Consider the following 24,759-nt stretch of genomic DNA (forward strand, 5'->3'; position numbering starts at 1 on the left):
AATCTAGACCAATAATTGAGACCAACATCTGATAAGCGATTAATTTAAAAAATCGTTCAAATCACGCAAATCTTTGTGCTCTTTTCCTCTGATCACAAATCGATTTATTATTAATTTTTACTTTAAATTCCATAAATCTGTTTTGGGACCTTTATATGTATTTTAGAGCGGTTTCTACCCCTTTAAGTGTTTTACACGCTTACAAACGTGTTTACTTGTGGACCCTGCACGTTTTATACTGCTTTGCAACCAACATAAAAAAGAAAAAGTAAGAAAATCGCTGTTTCAGGTTTTAAGTAAATATTTTAAAACTTCATTCCCCAGCTGTGACGTCACCTGCATGTGTCTAACATCGTCATTGGTCTGCGTAGACGTTTTTCTTTTTATAACTTTTATTCTTCTTTGTCTTAGGTTACTTTGTACATGACTCGTTCAAATGCATACAGCTGCCACACGCGCGTCCGCGCTCGGTTACACTCGGATTCATTGCGAACTTTTAATAGTTTGTACAAAAGATATTGTGTTGAAGTAAATTGTTTAGAAATTGACCGGGGTAAATATACCATCGGCAGATTGCTCGTTTTCTTCCCACACTGCTACATCTTTAAGTATTTCATTTTTTAGTCCTGTAAGCAAGCCACACACTCGTATATAACAGTAAGAGCAACTCACGTATTAAAATGACCAAACTGCAACGCGAATTTATGTGATAGCACAGAAAGAGAAAGAAATGAGTAAGATGAGATGAACTACGTGTGAAGCAACAATGGGGCAGAATACATGCCGGTAAGAAAGAGTTGAAAATCCCGCGTGGCGGCGATCAGGCTTGATCGGATGTGTTGATGTTGGAGGACAAAAAGCACGTGTTCGGTACGGCAGAATTTTGTTAACCACGTGGCAAACGAAGAGACTTGAAAAGCTAAGATGCGGGATGTAGTTTAGAAAGTATCATAGATTACAAACCTGGGTGGAAGTTCTTTGCCAAAGTTTTGTACGCAACAAACTACAACGTTACAGTTCCACTTCTTGTCGAACAAACCCTTTGAAAATTCAAAGTTCCCAGGCGTTTCTTAAAGTTTCTTCTTTAGGTTAGAGAGGAAAATTAGCTAAGGTACGCTTATGTGTGAATGCGATATAATTTGTTTCGATGCTTACAGCATACTCAAGGTTGTTTGTCTATAATCCCTATCTCAGCGTTGTTTTTTTATTACATTTTTACCCCAAAACAAGGCACATTGCCACTTTGATGTAGGGGGCTACTATCAGGGATATAAGCTATAGGGGTACTATGTGAGGAGTTGGGCGGCAAGATGTCTGTCCACGTTACACTTGAACTTCTGCATGTCAGTACAGTTGGGGAAGCCGAAACCCGGAAGGGTATTCCAAAGTCTAGCGGTTCTGGGGAAGAAACTACTGGAGTAGAAGGCTCTCTTACATCTAGGGATCTCAACTGTGAAGGGGCGGGATTTTGCTGCCGGTCGGATTAGTCTGGGTATTTCCGTTGAGGGGGTACAAGTGCGTGTTGTGTAATGTGACTATTTATTGTGTTTTAGCTATGTTATGTCTTTAAGTTATGGATACGAGCTTTTGAAGCGATGTATACTCCCTGTGTAAAGAAGGATCCGGTGTTACTTATTTTATTGATACATCCTAAATAAACTCTTCAGTGGGTAGTGGTATTTCGCTGTTGACATAATGGCTGTATACAAGCAGAAGTTTCTATCACTTTTTCTTATGTTTTTCAGTTGTGATTAACCTCTAGTTCCTCCCCCTTTTTTACCCATATAATAAAAACAAGTGAAAAGGGCATTATTAAACTTCGGCGCCATATTACTTTTATATTTATTTGTTATTTACGTCTTTTATAACATTGTAATCTAGGGAATGCATATTCCAGGCCATTTCTTGTAGGGGTGTAAAAATCAGCAAACCTACAACGGTTCGCTTCGACGTTAAAACCCCAAGACACAACGGCTTCTATCCAGCTTCTCTGTCTTGTAACACACTTCTGACCCCTGTTCTTTGCTGTCATACCTTGACACCTTATTATAACCCTGAGTTTTTTTTATCGAATCTTCCACTTTTTTGTATTGTAACATCTAAGACAGAATTCCATTCTTTAACTTATTTTACTACCCATGTATCCAATCTGACTATGCACATTAATCCTGGGGGGGTGTTTCGAGGATATCAATAATGTACCGTTTGATCATACTCTAGGTCGTTCAAATTTTCCATTACATATGGGAGAGCACTGTACTCGTGTAGGATAACATTCCCCAAAGACATTTTAACGTGTATATTATTTCAAAGCGTTATCTATGAACGTGTTAAATGGTTTAGAAAAATAAATTAAAAAATATACTTTGACAAAATGTAAGTTCAAACAGAAGGTATATAATATCAGATGCTTTCGTGTTGGTAATTAAAAACACATCTTGAGATAAAAGTTAAGTGCAAACTAATCTGTTATAAGCGATATCCGAATTTACTGTGATATGAGTTCATCGGATTACTGTTCTTATAATCTCGGTTATTTTCACAACACTTATGTAAATGTAAATTCCAAGCTTTATAATTGTCGAACTCGACAGTATTTTCGTCGATCTCAAGACCCGCTTTGCAATGCCCAGAGTATATTATTAATTTCAGTTGTAAAATTTACACCCTTCTGGAAGTTGAATATCCAATTCTCAATGCAACTGCGAATTAAGATTTATATCCGTTCGTAGCCGAAGAAAAAGAGAAAGCATTCTACACCCACGGATCAAATGAATCGTTCTGTTAGACATTCTCTTTATGATCAACAAAAGATTCCCGAGTTCAAGAAGATAAACATAAATAACCAATTGAAATGAATGACTCTCGGCTCGGGGACGCTCAATGTTAACTTCTGAGTCTCATTTTTACTCCTGATCTGAAATGGAAGACGTACAACAAACCTGATGACGGGTGTTATATCTATTAGAATAATTGTAAAATTATGTTATATCTATTAGAATAATTGTAAAATTACACTCAAGAACGGAAATCCAAATAATGCGAATACTTACTTTAAAAATTCCACATTTAATTTATTGTTTCTGAATTTAGTCGATAAAGATTGACAACATATATTAATCGAATTAGTTGGACTACCATTTTCATTTTAGATAGTTCTCTCACAATGTTTTAACCGAGTAACCTCTAAACTTCTCCGGATTCATCTTGTCAAAATTGGGATTTTTTAATTTAAAGTGTGTATAACTGGTTCCAATAAATAATGCAACACGATTTTGGCTTTACGTGCGGATTCAGTTCGAAAAATTCCTAACTTGATAGTTTCTGTTAATTTCAAATATTTCACATTGGGTGTTTCTGATCTAAGTATGTATATGCACCATATGCTCTCAAGTGGGGTAGATTTACTAAAAGGCCCTAAGTTGTTAATAAAAAGGACTAAGTTCAAGACGAGTTATATTAATTATCATATTCATCAATATATCGTAATAATTCGGAGATTCAATTAATGCATTTGCTTTCCCGGTATTTTTGTAATTGGAATATTTTTCTAGACAAAAAAAGTCGGGAAATTACGGAAAAGACAAGTATAATGTTGCGAACATCCCAAGTGACATTGATTTTTGTGGTACGAATTTGATTTGAACTTAAAACACACAAATTGTTAAGTCCGTGTCGTATGCGACTTGATCATTGTCACTTTGAAAGACGATTGAAAAGCAGCAATGATAATGCAAGAAACGTCATCAAACAGCTTATATGTTTGTATTGTTAAAATCTAACACATTTCATCCCTGGTTTGATTCAATTATCGTCCCATTAGTCTCTTCCCCTCTTCGCTGAAATCTTTGAGATATTGATTAATCACGCACTAGTTCACCACCTTGCAAAAACAAACCTTCTCCCTGAAAAACAGTATGGATTAAGGCAATGTCGTTGTACTGTAGATATTTTCAGTCATCTCTATACGCATTTACCATGTACTTGATAAGGCGGATGAAGTCACGGCAGTAGCCCTTGATATATCAAAAGCCGTTGACAAAGTCTGGCATAAAGGGCTGCTAATGAAAATTAAATCGTACGGTATAACTGGACGTATATTAAATATAATTAGATCCTAAGAAAATAGAAACATACATGTTGTCATTGACAAATGTAGATCCAAGCAGCATAATATTCATGCGAGAGTAGTCAGGGGTCGATTCTTGGACCATTATTATTCCTGATATTCATAAACGACCTCCCTAATAATATTGTGTCCTAGATGTGGATATTTGCTGATGATACAACGCTCTATAATAAATATGAGGGAAGAACAGATGGAGATAAATCTAAGAGAATGGCAGAATTGGAAGAGAATGACCTCCAGACCATACGGGAATGGGGCTGCAAATAGGTGCTATCATTTAATGCTAGTAAAAATAGGCTGCTCTTCTTTAAAAAATTAAAAGACGCCTCTCCAACCGCTTATATCTAAGATCTAAAACACCCTACCTGAGAATTCTATCTTCAAATTCCTCGGCCTACCATTTGCGGGCAATATTAACTGGAACAAATGCATTGGGGACATTGCAAAGGCTGCTGTAAAGAAGTTGGGTTCCCTCTATCGAGCTAGAAGACAAATCACACCTGAGAGTATCATGTACCGCTACAAGGCCACTGCATGAAGTATTGTTGCCATCTATGGGCACTAGTCTCTCTTTCTTAGATCTGGTTCAAAAAAAGAGTTGTAAATCTAATCGGTCCCACTTTATCAACTAAGCTCCAGCCCCTGCCCCATCGCTGCAATTTTGCATCACTGTGCCTGTTTTACAAATATTTTAATGGAATGTGTAGCTCCTTATGTCCAAGTAGTGATATGCTTTGTAAAAGGTGAACATGAATTTTAAAAAAACTATGAACAACACATGGATACAGAAATTTCTAAATATTTTCACAAAAAAATACCACTACAAGTTATGTTTCCTCCACATGCGCACCTGCATACCTCATTCGGTTGCACTTTATTATACAAAGTAGCCTAAACTCTATTTTTAATCAACATGAAAAGAATAACAATGCATTTCCTTGGATATAATCAAGTTATACACAGTATGTAATAGATTTGATTAATTAAATGAACTTTAAAACTTATCAATTCTTCACGGATGCTGACAATGCTTGGTTTGACATCAGAACAGATGCACACATGTAAAAACGGTTCTAATCAAGAGAATTAGGTGTAAAACTTCAAGAGGTTCTTTGCATTCGAGAGGTAATGTCGTAGAATTTCTTTATCTTCGCGTTGAGTCAGATTGATGAGATTTTAATCGATTGTTTCGAAAATGGTATTTACTGACAAGGAAGACAAGTGGTCGCCTAAGCAAGATAAGTACCTAGCTCTCGTCAAGAATAAGTGCATTCATCTATGAGAGTATACTCTTGCCGCACTCAGACTATATAAAATAATGTTCGAAAATTCATGCCCCCTATTTTTTATTTCGCCCGAATGGATACGAGAGAGATTGCAAATTGCATTGTATAAAGAGATATTATACATTCATGACTTGAAAGTTTAATATTTCTGTTGTAGAGATTGACGGTGTGAGATTTTTAGAAAATTACCTCAGTCGTTGGGCATGCGTAAGATGCGGGGATGCAACATTGGATTCCTGGAAAAGTGCTTTGAGAATAGTAGTTAATGTAGAAAACTGAATTCTGCGCAAAAAGGTCGCTAATTTGAATGGTACCCATCTCGGTATCGTAGTTCTTTAATTGTATGCTTAAAAATAGAATGGATTAATTTTATGAACGTATGTCCTATACATATATATATATATATATATATATATATATAACTACTTCATTTACTCTTACAATTAATATACGAAAGTATAAGCTGAGCACTCTCAAAAGTTGAGCAGTTCAGCACTCTCAAAAGTTGAGCAATTGAGCACTCTCAAAAGTATCGAAAGCACTCTTAAATATTGAGTAGTTGAGCACTCTTAAAAGAATTTATTTCCCTACACCAAACATTAATATGGAAAGGGTTAATTTCGAAACATCGCTAAAAAAAGATCCCCACACCAAGCAAGTATGGCTATATTATTAAATTAATTTAAAAAAAAAGGGATGAACTAATACACCGAGTGCGATGGTGAGCAAACTCTTTCCTTAAAAATGAAAACGTAAACAACAAAGAATCCTATAGTTTTAAAACCCTAAAAAATGCGCGGCAGTAGACCTTTTGATAAACTTTGAAAATGACCTTTTAAACGTAACTAAAAACTTAAAATTCCACAATTAACCAAACAATTTCCAACGAAAACTAAACAAAATCGTTAGAAATATAAACAACTCTAATAAAATCCTTGTAAAAGCAGATAAAACTAGAAATTTTTATAAAATAGATAAACAAGAATATAACAAACTAATCACAGAAAAAAATACAAAAAACTACAAAAAACTGGATACAAACGAATGCGACTACATAGATATAATAAATACTGAAAGTAAACAAATTACCGATAAATTAAAAATTAGCGATAAAGTTGGCAAATTGAAACCTAGAGAGGCATACATTCTGCTCAAAGGCCACGAATGTGACTTCAATAATAATCCCAGTGCCCGCTTGATAAACCCTATTAAACACGAAATAGGTAGAATTAGCAAAGCAATACTTTTTAGAGTAAACAAATAAATCAAACAAGATCTAGAATAAAACAGTGGGCAAATACTGCCGAAGCAATCACTTGGTTTTAAAATATAGAAAACAAAAATAAATGTACGTTTATACAGTTCGACATCATAGACTTCTATCCCTCGATATCCGAAGAACTTTTCAATATTGCCCTAGAATTTGCCGAGGCATACACTGATATATCCTCGGAAAAAATCAACATCATTAAAAATGTAGAAAATCAGTTCTAATAAATAGCAATAACCAATGGATAAACTCTAAAATGACAAATTCGTTTGGTTTGGCGATGGGTGCCCTGGATTCTTCAGACGCATCAGATCCTGTGGGTTTACAGGGTGACACAAAAAACGGTCCCCAACTCTAATTAGGCCCCGTTTCTTAGTGTTTTGACTAAATGAAATGAGACTTTGGTCACAACTAGTTTATTATATTCAAAATCTCACATCAAAACACTAGGGTCTTTGGTCTTTTTTTCTCCGTTGACTGTAAAATGCTCAGAAAAACTATTGAATGTCCTCTGATTTTTGGGTCACCCTGTATTCATTCTATATACCCTCACAATCATATTTGATACTACGGATATCGGCCAATGTAGAGATGATGGACTAGCTATAATAAAAGATTTCAACAAAGTCAAGGCAAATAACTTTAAGAAAATCATACAAAGAAAATGAAAAAATTAGGCCTAAAATTAAACGTATTAGCTAACATAAAAATAACAAACTTCCTGAACGTCACGTTAAATTTAGATAAAAACACATATGAACCCTACTTAAAAGACAACGCTAATCCAATATGCGTAAACCCTGTCCAATCACCCACCATCAATTATAAAACAGATTCCTAACTCGATCGTAAATAGACTCAGCAATAACTCAAGCAATGAAAATGTATTTAACAGGTCAACCAATATCTATGAAACAGCCCTAAAAATAGTCGATACCAAAATATCGATATCAAATATAAGCAACAAAACACCAATAACTATAATAAAATTAAAAATAGGAGAAAAAGAAATATAATCTGGTATACGGCGCCATGCAATCAAATGTTAAAAACAAAACTTGGCAAGAAATTTCTAGATCTTATCGAAAAACAGTTTCCCGGAACCAACCCCTTGCATAAAAATCTTCAATAAAAATACCCTAAAATTATCCTACAGCTAAATTCTCGCATAAGACTGAAGAATCCTAGAATGGATGAAACGCGGTATATTCAGTGTAGCTTAATCGCCATATATATTTTTTCACCATAATATATATATATATATATATATATATATATATATATACAGGGTGTCCATAAACTTCGTGGGCACTTTTAAACAATTATAAGTTTATTTATATTTGCGATAGAAATAATCTGTAAAAAATGTTATAAAGTTTCATGTATCTAGTTTTAAGTATAGTTATTGAATAATTTTACCCCACAAAAATTCGTAACAATTTTTAGATAAGTAAAAAATAAGTAAAAAATATTTTCATTTGTTTTTAAAAATCAATTTTATCCCATGGCTTCAATTGAGGAAAAAGTAAACTATGCCCTTTGGTTGGCTAAATTGAAATCTACTATTGCTATACAAAGAAAGTTTAGAATTGAATACAATAAAAAATCGCCTCATAGGAACACCATTGTTAAATGGATGAAAAAATTTAAAGAGACAGGCTCTGTCCATGATAAACAACGGTCAGTGATGAAAGTGTTGCTTCCATAGAAGAATCATTTACTGCAAGTCCAAGAACGTCTGTAAGACGGGCACCATTGGAGCTCGGGCTGGCAAAGTCTACTGTGCAAAAGATTCTGCGGGCAAAACTTCATATGAAAGCTTTCAAAATTCAATTACATCAACAGTTGTTAGAAGAGGATTATTATGCACGGCTAACTTTCTGTTACCAGTTCAATGAAAAACTTTGCAATGATGATGCATTTGTGAGTAATTTACGGTTTTCTGATGAAGCAGAATTTCATATTTGTGGCAAGGTTTACGGCATAATTGCCGAATTTGGGGAACTGCAAACCCAAATGAAACTGTTAAACATGAAAGGGACTCTCTTAAAGTAAATATGTGGTGTGTTTTGAGAATAAATCGAATCATAGGGGCATATTTTCTTGAAGATCGTGTTATTAACAGTGACAGCTACTTAGATATGTTGCAGAATTACTTTATTCCGCAACTTGAACACTTAAACTTAACGTGTTAGACAGTTTCTTAATCAGGATTTCCTAACAGATGGATCGGAAGGGGTGGGCCATTTTATTGGCCTCCACGTTCGCCAGATTTGACTCCATTAGATTTTTTTATGGGGACATGTGAAAACAATTGTGTATGCAACCAAACCTAGTTCATTGGAAGATTTTAAAGCTAGAATAACTAATGTGATTTCAGGCATTACTATAAATCATTTGGCAAATGTTTTTCGTGAACTACGAAATCATATTACCCTTTGTATTGCTAATGCTGGAGGGCATGTGGAAAGTTAAATAAAATTTAAATAAAAGCTTAAAACATAGATTTACTTCTGTCAAATCCATTTTACAGATTATTTCTATTGTAAATACAAATAAAGTTATATTTTTTTAAAGAGCACATTGACTTTATGGACACCCTGTATATATGTATGTATATATATATATATATATATATATATATATATATATATATATATATATATATACATGAGTTTTACTCTCTGTGACATTGATATGAAACGCCTACTTTTTTCTATTTAAACATTACTATACAATACTTCTTTAATATAATCAGTCATTGATATTAGAGCGACTACATAAAAGCTACTGAATAGATTATTAATAGTATATCACTATTACTCTTAATTCTTTCTTATGCATAGTTACTACATTAGTTATGCAACGTTTCTACATTCTGACTATTGAGAATTTAAGAAAAAAGTTATACCACACGCATATATATATATATATATATATATATATATATATATATATATATATAATATTGTCGGCTTGTATCTGCACAACTAATCTTGTTATATTCGATCTACAGAGTGGAAGTTGATATATAAAATATTATGTGTGTGTTTGTTTCTATGAGTGTGCGTATAGCATAAGAAAGCAGCTATATATGTATATATATATATATATATATATATATATATATATAGGGAGAGAGAGAGAGAGAGAGAAAATAAAAAGGAACAAACCGTATTATGTGTTCATCAACGTTTCGTCTTTATTTCGAGACTTCCTCTGCATGAATGAGATTAAGAAACAAAAAATACCAGTACAAAATATTTGAAAATGTTTCACGTGCACAGTGTGACGCAGTTCTATTTCAGAGAAACGGAAAAAAAGACGTTGGAAATTCAAAAAGGAGGGGAGGGCTGGCGCTATTAAAGAGAAGTAAATTTTACTGACGCCATATAGTCGTTAATGTAATTTTAAAACTATGAAACGCAGTTAATATTCTTATTGGAAAAAAAGATATATTTGTTGAAATTCAAATATAGTTTTGTAACAGAAATGAAATGAGTGTTTTTTTATGTGATTTATTGATTGAGATTATGTGTTAATTATTACAGGGGGTGTTTGAATGGCGTGAGAAAGTTATACTATATATATATATATATATATATATGTGTGCATTTGTGTGTGTACAATTTTTTCATGTGTTTACAAAAACACACACACAGACATATATATATATATATATATATATATATATATATATATATATATATATATATATATATGCGTGTGTGCGCGCGTGTGTGTGTGTAAATTTAAAAACCTATGCATTTGTTATTGACTTTCCGTATTGGGGGTTGGTTTTAAGCCATATGCTTAGCCACCGCTACTATCACACACACACACACACACACACACACACACACACACACACACACACACACACATAAACACACATATGTATTTATGAATTTAAAATGGTATACATTTTGTATTAACTGTTTACGCAAATATGACTTCATTTCTGGTTTATAGTTTCAGTTAATTAATGCTAACCAACAAAACATTCCCTTGCTCATGAATATTATTTTGCTATTTTGCTTTGAGAATAAGAAATATTTTTGAAACTAAACTGATTGGAAGAAAGAAAATTTCTTAATTTTCAATTTGTATTCGTCGTCGAATAATAGATTTTGCTTTTACATAATAGCTTGAATCAGAGTTTTATATGAAAAAGTCAAGTATCCTGACGCAATTGTGCTTTAAACAAGAGTATTCATTTCGAACGAGTCTTATAAAAGAAACTATATGGTTTTATATGGCTGGCCGCTTTTGCTTGTGCAATGATAAATCTTTTCAAATACAGTTGTGATGTTAGGTTGTATAACGATATTTACTTTGATTATAATCGGACTATCCATTGGCTCATCTTATTTTTGTAAAATTGTTGGTACATCACGGACGCATGTCTGTTTATGAATATTTCTAGGCAGATCAAGTGCATTTGTTTAAAATATCAAAGCAATCGACACAAACATTTCCGCGTCCATAAGGAATGAACTTTTGGACACACAGACAAACCCATACAATTAGTCATAAACGCACACACAAATTGCCCTTTATATATCAGTAGAGATTCAATAAATTGAGTTCGTCCTTCACGTTCTCTTTTTCTGATGGAATTCCAGCCACAATGGCTGCAATTTCGCACTAGCTAAAACCGGAAGTGTGCGTTTCCACTAAAATGTAACAAGTCGTCGCTTTCGTATGAGGCTTCACCAGATTGATTAACTGACTGAAAGAGCTGCCGGCAAATTCAATGCCGGGTATGTTTTGATTGGATATTAGATTAAATATATTCATATTAATTCTGGAATCAACAAAGTCTATTGACTATATCTTGGAAGGGTTCATACTCTGGCGTCGCCCACGGAGTTAATAAACAAATATTAGCTTAGTTTTTTTTTAATCACAGAATCCATGTGACCGTATGTAATTTAGGCGATTGATCCTGTTTGAAGATATATATTTTTGGATACTCTAGGAAGCGACCCTGTGTCAAAACCTGTCCTTATTGGGAAGTTATGGAACTGCAGACTGTACGATATTATTAATTGAATTACCAAAGTAAGAAAATGAACAACTGGAACAAAATTAAACTAAAAAGAAGTCCTAAAAAATAAAAAGCTGTTTGAGAGATATAATTGAATATTTCTGAAGTACGTAACATTATTTACAAATTTGTAAAGTTATAGTAACAAATGTTAAAATTTTATATTACGCTTCCGAATTTTGGAGATGAGGATTTGTAATTAATATTATTAGAAAGTTCCGGACTACTGTTCTCACATTGAGTGTCATTTTAAAAACGTTCAGGTCGATGTAAAGTCCGACCTTCTTCAGGTGTAACTTGTCGAACTCAGGAATGTTTCTAACAAATTCGAAAATCTAGACGAAATTGCGAAGAGAACCTTTTATTTACTTCACCGGGGTAGCATGCTATCGTTTCGTAAACCATGACTGGATAGAGGTCCTAAGAAATTCTGACTTGTATTTTTAAGTTCACCACACCGGGGACTCACTCCTAACGCAGTTTGAGCACTTTCAAATTTTAAATTGATATTTTTCCTGAAGGTTGAAAATTCAATCTAACTTCAATTAAATAACAGTTTAGTTAAAATTCGCCGAATATTGACGAGTTGGATATAAAGATTCTCTAATTAAACAGGATGAAAAACTACATTTATTTATTTATTTGCGGACTATTATCTTTATTCATAGTTGTTGGTGTTTCGTTACGTTTCGGCAAACTTTTCCACTGGCTTCTTCAGGTGATTGTGTTAGAGAATAGCCGGACAGAAACAGTAAATTATCTTTTTTATGTCTATCCATCTGTTTTATCTAATTATTTCTGTATTTATCAGTTTATCTCTTTATCCATCCATATATATATATATATGTATATATATATATATATATATATATATATATATATATATATCGATATATCGATATATCGATATCGAGATATATATATATATATATATATATATCGATATAGCGATATATCAGTCTATCTAGCTATTTGTCTATATCATTGTTTATCTTTCTAGTGATGAGTGGATAACAGAGATTTGAAGTCATATTTTGAGAAAATTTCCAATTCTGTGACCGGCCAAGTTTGCACTGGAAGATGCGAACGGATATCGAAGTAACATGTCAAATGTCACGTGTTCCGGTTTGCACAACCATAGTTAGTAGTTGAATTGGAGACACCTAGGAAGGCAGGTGGGCTAAAACGGTATCCCCATGAGGGGGAAATTGTTTACAGAAGAACGCCACATGTCAAAGACTATCGATCCCTTCCTCCTGCTATGAGGAATACCTGGGAGTGAATAAAATACATAAAATCAGACATCGTCTTGGGTCCTGTCTTGAAGTGTGTATTTAATCAGATTCCAGCTGCCCCGAGGACGGTCGACGAACCTCCAAGGATAAACAATAGAAGAAACAGATATGCCCTCATGTATATGTTACGTGTATTATATATTCTGACACGCACGCAGGAACCAACACAGAAAAATAATAGGCCGTTAATATAGACATTTAGGACGGTGCCAATAGTCTGTAACACACAAACACGACGTACATAGTTACATAATATGGTCCGTTATGATAAGAACACAACAAACATTGATTAGTGCCACGTATAGACATTCAACACATCACGATGCAAACAGTATCGACATATATAGAATTACTTATCGATTCAAATACGACAAAAACACAATATCTAACAGTTTCAAACCGCGAGGGGATAGGAATTCTTAGTCTCTTAAGTGCATCCTCAGTAATTACTGCCTCCCATTGTTCTTATTGCATCAGAAAGTGATTACAATAAAAATGTACATAATGATTAAGAAGGCCTGAGATTACATCGATCGGAACCTTGTAAAATTATTATTTCAAGATAGGCTAAATTATAAAAATGTAAACTAATTAATAGCATATATTAATAGCATTAATTAATTAATAGCATTAAGTAATTAATTAATAGCATTAATTAATTAATAGCATTAAGTAATTAATTAATAGCATTAATTAATTAATAGCAAATTATTATTAATAATATTTCCCACTCTATATCTGTGCTAGGATCAACACCAAGATTCCATGAACAAAGCTTCTTTCTTAAAAGTACACGTGGAATTCTGTTCCATTTGCCTGTTTCCCACCTGATTACAACTTTGGCGTCCTCAAGTCCAACATAAACAAATTTTTCATGAACTGCCCCCTTAAGTACGACACTTGATCAAATCTCCAATACTAACGATTACTGTACACGCAATAACCCTCATCCCCGAGTGGCTTCCGGCTTTGATAAGTTGTGACAACCATGCAAAAAAAATTAATGATAAACAAAAACCAATTGAATAATATGTTTGTTTTTTTCAATTTCCTTATTATTTCGCTGTAGCTGTTGACGAGGTATTATATCCAATTGCAGTCATTTTAATCTTATACATTGCAATTTTACGCATCCCACACTTTCTAAGTGCAATTGATTATATCTTTCCTGCACTTGGTTCATCAGTTATATTTGCAGGTAATCTTTTGCTAATAAAATTCTCATAAGTCTGGTTTCTTCTATGAATAGTAGAGATATTACTAAGATTCTAATTTCTTTTCCTGTCGTAAATAATACCTTCTTATGTTGTTATTATGTCTTTTTCAGCCATGTTTAACCAATCAGGAACATTAACTCTTACTTAATATACACTATCTTCTACAAAGAGGACACTAGCTTATACTGATTTCTAGTAGAGAGTAACTATATTCTACTAATGGGACAAAAAATTTTCTAAGCAAACACTAACTTCTACTTAGTTTACATCTTTACAGAGTGAAGTTGCATTAATCACGCCTGGTGATAACGATTCCTCCTCCTGATACAGGTACGTCCACAACTACGTTTATTTTCGTTTGATAAACAAAAATAAAGAAATGGAATGATTACTAATTTGGGTTTATATTTCAATTCATAGTCGTCTCTTTTGTTCAATTGTCTGTCTCTAACTTGATGTGTCCTTTTAGCTCATTTGTTATCGAGACAAAAGGATCGTCTTTAAGACTTTTCTCTTCTTCAAGAACGCGATATTGTTCCGATCTATTTCGGATATATTGCCGATGTTTGTTTTTTTGTTTTCCAATATCCTTACGAGAGCTGATATGAGCGTGTCCAATGTTTGTAACAAACACTCAAAACATTATTTAAATGCTATATTATCCTCAATAACACTTGTAATCTCTAATATTACGAAGCTTGCCATTCTTTTATGTAAAAAAATTGAGCTTAGGTATTTGGACAATGTTAAAACATTGTTAATTAACTGCTCCGACTATCGTTTGGACGGTCGGGTTTCGATCCTGGCATGACGTAGTTGCTTGTCTAGCCGTATTGATGAGCTGCGAAACAGTACTATATGTGGATGACTATATATATATATATATATATATATATATATATATATAGATATAGTCATCCACATATAGTACTGTTTCGCAGCTCATCAATACGGCTAGACAAGCAACTATATATATATATATATATATATATATATATATATATATATATATATATATATATATATATATAGATATAGTCATCCACATATAGTACTGTTTCGCAGCTCATCAATACGGCTAGACAAGCAACTACCCGATAGCCGTATTGATGAGCTGCGAAACAGTACTATATGTCGATGACTATATATATATATATATATATATATATATATATATACAGGGTGACCCAAAATAAACGGCCCCCAACACTAATTAGGCTCTGATTCTTAGTGTTTTTTTTCCGAATGAAATGAAACTTTGGTCATAACTAATTCATTATACTCAAAACATCACATCAAAACACTGGTATTTGGTATTTTTCTCCGTTGGCTGTAAAATGCTCAGGAAAGCAGTTGAGTTGTGTTGAATCAATATATATATATATATATATATATATATATATATATATATATATATATATATATATATATATATATAGTCTTTGAAGTTTTTAACCTTTAAAACTATACAAAAAAAATATTTTTTATCATTCGTTAGAAAACCATCTAGTCAGTAAGTCATTTAATCACCTGCAATCACGGCATCAACTCGCTCTCGAATTTACTATAATACCAATGATTTATTTTTCAAGGGATCATCAGCTGTTTACTATGAAATACTGTTTCGGGGATTTATATATATATATATATATATATATACATATATATATATATATATATATATATATATATATATATATATATTACAGAAACGAATAGACACCTATAAAAATAGTTTATTAATAAAGATTTAATTTATGGAATAAAATAATAAAACCAATAATGAAAATTTTAATAACTAATACTTGACATTTCATTGATTTATAAATGCTTTCGCCCACCGAGGCACAGCAGACTATCATCCTGAAGAATTTCTAGCCATGTCTGATAAAATAATGCTAAAAGTTCAGGCTTAGAAAATGGCTTTCTTTTTCTTTCTTGACGGTTTATGTCTAATATACTTCAAAGATTTTTAATCAGTTCATATCCAAGTATTTACTTGGTCATGTTAGTTTATTAATCTTATTTTTGCCTAAACAATATTGTGTCGCCCGAGCAGCGTGGCTAGAAGCTTCTTCTTCGATAAATTAGTTAACTTCGTTCATTCTATCACTGGAGAATATTGGTAGGAGTCCTTCATTTAATATTGAAACGTATTTAGCAGAATTGATGTTTTCTTTCGCACTTCATCAGATCTGAGCGACTATCCCTCCAAACTGCACCCAAGACTATTACTTTATACGCCCAAATGTTTCAGTGTTGGCTGAAGTCTTTTAAAATCAAACTCAGGCTGAGGAAGCCTCCATACTTATACTTTTCAACTATCGGAAAATAATGAAAATTACATTACTCTCAAAGCTTATAAATTTCTCTACCCTCTCGAGAATACAACCTTTTCTGCGCTCCATATTAGCAAGACAAGGAAGACTATCACAGAATCCCAACGTGTTAAGACACCTGTCAGATCTTCTGGAACTGTTACCAGCTTGTGTTGCAATGTCAGGGCCTTGCACCAAGGTTCTTTAACATTTCTTTCCACAAGACGCAAGGTTTTGCAGAGTATTCGAGGTGATCTGATTGAGGTTTTGTGAAATCTTTGTCTACTTTTGTGCATTGTACGATTACTCTATTAACAGTTGAAAGATTTTCTGCTATTTTATGTTTACTAAAACTATCTTCATATTTACCCCCGATTCGTCCTCGCAGAAATTATGCTGAGTCTGATGCTCTTTGCGTTCGTGGCATGTTCAATGTTGCTAGATGTGATTTTAATGAGATGCTTTAAGTTATTTAAACACAATTCTTATCAGTGAATATGAATAAGCATATGATAATATTATGAAAATATTTTTTAATGCATATTCTTTTCTGTTGTGATTTTATACACACAGACGCACACGTAAATAGAACTATATATACACAAACACGTATACACACATATACATTTCAACACTTTAAAATGTTGAAAAGAAAAAGAAAATCACTTTATTTACTTTTATTGTTGTTCCAAGTCCAATGTTTAACTAAAAATAGCCTCATCAGGGTAGGAAGTCCGGTCCGTGATTTTATATTCCCTTTTCTTCATGTTGGTGTTAAGATGAAGGTATTGTCTCGGAGTAGAAGACAAGAGAAATATATGCGTTGTTTCGGTGGTTCCGCATGTGTTTTGCCAAACATTTGAGCGGGAAATTTAACATAAAAAATGCTCACACTCTTTTAGATTAAATATTCTCCCTTATAAAAGTTTTTTTTTTTTATTTGTAAGAAAGAAATACTATTTTTAGGATCGCAGTTTTTCGGTTTTCAATACTCTTCGGATGCATTTCTGTATGAACCATCTAAGAACACTGTCAAACATATGAAGTACCTTAGTGTAAAATTTACTACAGATAGGCTTAGTTTCTTCAGAACCTGAGGAAGGATCTCACACACACAATGTGACTTTTAGATAATCATAGAGATTGATAGACAAATATACTTTTTGATATAGATATGCATATATTTATAACTTATTTATATTCGTAAATTAGCAAGCAACCTCAACGTATAGGGAAAATTTAAAAATATAGTTTCGTATTTTCAACCGATGTAAACCCTCTTTATATATAATCCTAGTTCACAAATTACATAACATAAATATTTAATAAATCAAGTACAAGTAATAGTAATTTGTTTGGAGAAATAAGAAAAAATTCAAAACACTTTAATTCATACTTGGAATAAAACCTGTCAAAATTTACAATGTCAACAAAGATGATTGCCGATCTTCACTCTTCTATGACTATATTTTCTTTTTGTCGCATGATATTGTCATTTATGCTTTTCCATCTTAGCAAAGAATTTCCAATTTTTCTGAAGTGTATATGCACTAAAATAGACGGTATTGATATAATAACAACCGTTTGTATCTGCATAACAAAACGGATCTGTAAAAATGTACGAAATTGTAATATGATGTAGGAGTTGTTTTGCATGAAAAATAAATATTTGGATCTTCGAATGTTACAATACTTTTAATTTTTTTATATATGTTGTATTGTCATATTTAATATGAATTGACCTTTTAAACAAAAAGATTTATATACACAAACAGAGAAATATAATTGAAAAATATTTTATCAACACAAAGCACACAATAAAATACACACGCAGACACACTCATATATATATATACATATATATATATATATATATATATATATATATATATATATATATATATATATATATATATATATATATATATATGAACAAATGATTAATAAAACATGTTACAAGACATCTTGAAAAAGAGTTAAAAACATATTTAATTTTAAAAAGGAAGCACAAGATAAGTGGATAGTCCTTACTCCGCGGAATTTCGAAGACATACTCTCCTTCTCATCAGAGGGCAGGAATTAGCGAAATGCGAGATTGGATTTTGCATGTAAAAGTATTTAATGAAACTATAATTAAGTCACAGATCTTACTTGGTTAAAAAAAAGTATGAGGTAATATTTATAATATATTTAACGTTTACCATTTTGATTACCTTGGTAAACTTATTGTAATTTTTATTTCTTATATATATATATATATATATATATATATATATATATATATATATATATATATATATATATATTATACTTCCAAAAAATTAAATTATATTTTAAATAAAATAATATATATGCCGCTCCCCATTTAGGGAGTATCAAATTGGGCAAAGGGAAAATTCGAATGATGCACTTTTGTATAAATAATTGAATTCGTAAAAAAGTGTCGTTAATAAAAACAAATAAAAGCACACCCATATATATATATATATATATATATATATATATATATATATATATGTGTGTGTGTGTGTGTGTGTGTGTGTGTGCATGTATGTTTTAGATTGGTACTTAAGGTTCAATGTGCATATGTGACTATATATATATATATATACATATATATACGTGATAAGCTGAATATATATCCACATAATACATTTGCATACACACACATGCCATTCATTATGACGACAGAATCCCTACTGATACATATCTAGAGAACGCAGCTGCTAAATCAGATATAGTGATTTGGGGCAAAGCAAATAATAAAGCTACCATAATAGAGGTCAGTGTACTCAATGATACAGGGCTTAACAGAGCTGAGAGGGAAAACATAACAAAGTATCAAGGACTTATGTATGACATGAAATGAAATTGGAAATTAAAAGACGTTTCAATTATACCAATCATTATAGGACCAACTGGGCTTATGAAAAAGAACTTTTAAAAGTGCACAGTAAACCAAGTGCAAGTGAAATACAAACGATTGCACTGAAAGGGACGGCTAGAATCCTGAAAAGATCTCTTGGTTGCACTCACAAAAACAGGGGTAAATGTTAGACATCTGGTTTGATGTCCCACCCCCTAGAAGAAAAAGATGAAGAAAAATGAAAAAAAAGAGAAATATATACATATATATGTGTGTGTGTGTGTGTGTGTATGTATGTGTAGTGCGTGTGTGTGTGTGTGTGTATAGATAATGTTAAAAGTCAACGTATGCTTTAGGAAAGTGATATAGATGTTATGAGGTTTTTTCGAAGCATGGAAAACGGGACTATTTGTATACTCATTTAATTATAATATTAATTTCATTGATTTTATTATTATTATTATTATTATTATTATTATTATTATTATTTATTTATTTATTTATTTACTTATTTATTTGTTTATGTTCGTCCCTATCCTGTGTGCCATCTTTCTTGAGGGAAAGACGGACTTTACTCACCATTAAAAAAGCCGGCAGTGTCTCTAACTCTGCCCTCTTCAGTAGTTTTTTATTATTATTATTATTATTATTATTATTATTATTATTATTATTATTATTATTATTATTATTATTATTATTAATGTTATTATTATTATTATTATATTTATTCATAACTATTAATTACATTATTTTTGCCGTTTAACAATTTCATTTCTATTCCATTGTACACGTTGAAATCAATTGCGTCTCATTTTTGCAGTTTGAATTAAACGCTCTTACGTTGCAACATTAAAAAAGTATTAAAAACACAGTCTCCTTCCACAAACTGCTAAAATGATTCACGTGAACTTTTTTCGAACATGATTGCTAGGAATGAACGCTGTCCACGCTACAAATCTCCCGTTCTTTCAATGACTTTCTTTTCCTTTTTCATTTCGATACTTTTTGTGACCAAGAGCGGAGGTCCGCTTGAAATATAAAAAATAACAATAAAAATATTAAATACAAGACGTAACATCGTTTTTCATGCTTCAACCCCCCCATAACCTCTACATCATTATATATATATATATATATATATATATATATATATATATATATATATATATATATATATATATATATATATATATACATATGAGGAATTCAATTTAAACTGATTAGTAATTTTGGGGGGTGTTAAGCTGTTGTAATGTTTAGTAATACTTCCTTCCTCTTCATTGTTTGATACACGATTTCATGAATTCACACTCTTCTTCGAGTGTTTTCCTCTTAAAATCAATGCTATATTTCCATAGTGAGGACTTCTCGAATTTATATAGATGCGCGTTAATAGTACATAATCTGTGACATCGCCTGTACGAAAGCTTAACTGTATATCGACATTCACTGTGATCAATTATCTTTTATGGATATTTTCCTCTCGCCCGGGCTGTCCGTTAACCGATTGATATCCACGAGCGATCCTTAAGCTAGATCTGTTTTGATTTCCGGTTTATTTTTACCACGCGTAAGTATTTCTGGAGAGTGTTAGCAAGTATTGATTTAAACGTATTGTTAAAAGACTAAGGTAACTTTATCTACGTTAGGAATTCGCTTTACATAACAGTGATCAATCATGCAATACAATTCGACATATGCGGAAGTGAAACAAAATTCGACGTAAAAAGTGAACTTATTTCGTCAGAGCACATTCCACAAAAGTACATAAAGACAGGACACTGAGACGAAGGCACAGAGGCCGGAGATTGATGTGCGAAAGATATTTGATTTTCGAGTATTTTTGCTACTTGTGCAAGCAGAATAAACTTGTTGGTGGTGAAGATAATGATTCTGAGTTTCTTAACTGCATCCTCAGTAATTACTGCCTTCCATGGTTGTTGTCGTCTCGCCACGTTTGTGCCAATTAATCCTCTGTGTAGGATTGAAACCGCCATCTTCAGACAATGCTAACCTGGAACAGTGGAAATAAAACGCGTGTACCCACTTCGCTAAGAATGGCGGTAAAAAATTGACTTTTTCTCTTATAAATTCTTCATAATTTTTCTCTTATAAATTCTTCATAATTTTTATTGCTTCACTAGCTTTCGGACAACTATTTTTGGTGCCTTTTTTTCTGTGATGAAACAACAACTAGGAAGATATGGAGAAGACTTCGCAAATAAAATATATAAATAGATATCTATTCGCTTGAAAATAAACTTTCATAGTTCAAGCCGGTTGCATAGTGCTTTTTAACTAAATCGTCTAACCTGTCAGGTATGACACGACGGTGGACAAACCGCACGCCCATATGGTTTTATGTTGATAGCTTACAGGGTGCTCAGGTAACAATACACTGACCAAATACAATGAACTGAATGAATTCGCTAAACAAGAAATAATAGAGAAATAAAGTAAATATATGCCAGTCCACAAAGATACAACGGATCGAGAACGAAGGACTATGAATTGAAGGGGAGAGGATGATTGATAGGCAGAAAAAAAGAAGGTAAGAGTAAAATTGTTGTAGATATAAAGTGAGAAAGAGAGAATGAACCGAAAAGAGAGAGAACAAAAGATAGAAGGTGTGAAATAAAGAGGTTGATAGAGAAAAGAGACGACCCGTAGTCAGGTGTAAAGGGAGAATGATAGAGTGGAGAAGAGACAGTGAAAGAGACGGATAAAAGCTACTGAAAATAAAGGTGGAAAAGTAGAGCGGGGCACAGCTATATATATATATATATATATATATATATATATAAAGAGAGACAAAGAGAGTTAAAGAAAGATAAACATAGAAAGAGAGAGTTGGAGAGAGACATATAGCGAGAAAGAGAAATGCTGACAATGATGGTGTAGAGAAAAAAGAGGGAGGGGGTATGGACAAAAGATGGAGAATAAAAGAGTGAAAGTTCCGATAGACTTCTACTTATCGCTTGTGCGCATGTGCGAAACGGACAGCGTGTTCGTTTCGCACCGTGTTATAACTATCATCTCTTCACTATCATAGATTTACATAAACCGAAGGGAACGGTGGACTTATAAGTTTATTCTTCATAAATTGGACGACTAAAAAAAAGACAAAAATGCTAATAAAATACAAGGAATTGCCATTCCAATATTGTGTCACTCAACGTAAATAAAAAGGTAAGTAAAATAGTTTTCTTCTTATTGACGACATTTTCGCGCAAATACAATATAGATATTTATAATACTTGTTTCGAAACGATCACCTCTGCTTACTCTATTATCTTTCTGTTTACTTTGACGGCATATCAACTATGTATAAAATATACGTCGGAAAATAAGCACTACATGGGATAAATTAAAACCATAATATTTTTGCATATTGTTGGGGGGTATAGCTTTTTACGATATTACTTCGTGAATTACAACAAAATTTGAGCTCTACACAACTTTTACATAGTAGGAGACTTTCTCTCGTTGGTCAATTATGAACTTTCAATGGGTTAGTGATGATAACTAAAAGAAATAGCAACGGACTCAGGCCAGAACATACAACAACCGACGCAGTGTTATATATATATATATATATATATATATATATATATATATATATATATATATATATATATGTATGTATGTATGTATGTATGTATGTATATATAATAAATGACTAAAAATTATATTCCAAAATTCATGATGTTAGCAATCTTATAGTTTATTCTATTAAATCTGTTGATTTATCCAATTCTTGATAGTATCTGTTTCGTAGCGCAAAATCAATCACTTAATTATTATATCAATCAGTGAATCTATTATGCCCTTAACTCATCAGAAGAAATAGCAACAATCAATCAGCCAAAAGGAATTAAAATGTGATTTGACATGGTGAAAATCCGAAAATTGGAATAGAGCCGCTGTTCCCTTTATATATTTCTCCATTACGCCATGAATATTGAATTTGGAATATATATATATGTATATATATATATATATATATATATATATATATATATATATATATATATATATATATATATATATATATATATATATATATATATCGGAATCGAAATCAGTAACTTTATCATTATCGGGAATTTAGAACAGAATTGATATCTGTACCAGAATCAGGGAGAATTCTTTACAGTAGAACTATATATATATATATATATATATATATATATATATATATATATATATATATATTGATAGAGAGAGATAAATGCACTTATACACACACAGATATACATGCACATATTTACATACATATAAATGTATACGTTTATATACTTGTATGTAGCATCTTGACTGAAAAAAATAAGCCTAAATATAAATTATGTTACATAGTTGATAGACGTAAGGACGTGTAATGTAGGATATATTTGATAAAGTTTATACCAGGGTGTTTACTAAGCAATTTTTGTCATTTGCTTAATCTCCTTTATCATAATTGATGCATAATATTTGACGTAGCTTAATACATATCTCATGGTGTTTGTGAAGTTTTTGAACAGCGTTAGAGAATTACTCGTGGATAGCATTTCATTTAAAAATTAATATATTTCATATTTGCTTTGGAATTGATTCGGATTCATTGAATTAAGCTTCTGCGAATTTTCTAAATTTCTAAAGATACTGTAGACCTAATCATTAAATCTAAATTATAAACTATGTCTGTGTGGCTGTCTCATTTTTCAAACTGCATCTCTACCGAAACGCATGGTCGCAGAGCAACGCGAGGTGAATTACATGATGTAATGTTTATTTTGGGATTTAGCCGGTAAAACTTACTACTTAGGGTTCACATGTTTCAAAAATTGGAACTTAGCAGGCGTAAGTCGACTTAAAGTTCTCTTGTACGCATGCGTAAATAAACATTTTTACATTAAAGTCGGTTCCTTTTTTACTATTTTTACGCGTCTTACGATAGTTCTAACGGTATCGACTAAGGCTGCAGCGTTATACGTTTGGTTTCGATTCTAGTTATTGGCACTCAAATCATTTTTTGTTTAGCTTTTGAAATCACTACTATATAATAGGCACAATCTATATATCTATAAAATCAAAGTGTCTGTCTGTCTGTGTACACCTCCCTACCAAATTACTCTGCCAATTTTCGGTATACAGACTCGAAATTTGGCATATGGAGTATTGAGATTTGGGAAAATCTTTTTGATTGGTTTTCGGCCATAAATTTGGCTGGCATGAGGTACCAGTTCAACGATTTGACCTTTGAGAACTCTACCAAACTCTTCCGCTATTTTTCGATCTAAACCCTTGAAATTTATGATATAGATAACTTGGACATGGATCTAACTT

The 24,759-nt window shown here is 32.2% G+C and overlaps 1 protein-coding gene across 3 annotated transcripts in view; it reads left to right on the top strand.

Moving 5' to 3' along the window:
• The first annotated feature begins 22,328 nt into the window (after window positions 1–22,328).
• Window positions 22,329–24,759, top strand: part of LOC145242693 (alpha-2C adrenergic receptor-like) — a 1,432,939-nt gene continuing 1,430,508 nt past the window's right edge. For all 3 annotated transcript variants that reach the window (XM_080105822.1, XM_080105821.1, XM_080105823.1), the window contains exon 1: window positions 22,329–22,620. The gene's annotated coding sequence lies outside the window, so the exon portion shown is untranslated. The remainder of the gene's footprint in view (window positions 22,621–24,759) is intronic.

This window comes from Euprymna scolopes, chromosome 21 (genome assembly GCF_053919585.1).
Source record: "Euprymna scolopes isolate OS-2025 chromosome 21, ASM5391958v1, whole genome shotgun sequence".
NCBI lineage: Eukaryota > Metazoa > Mollusca > Cephalopoda > Sepiida > Sepiolidae > Euprymna > Euprymna scolopes.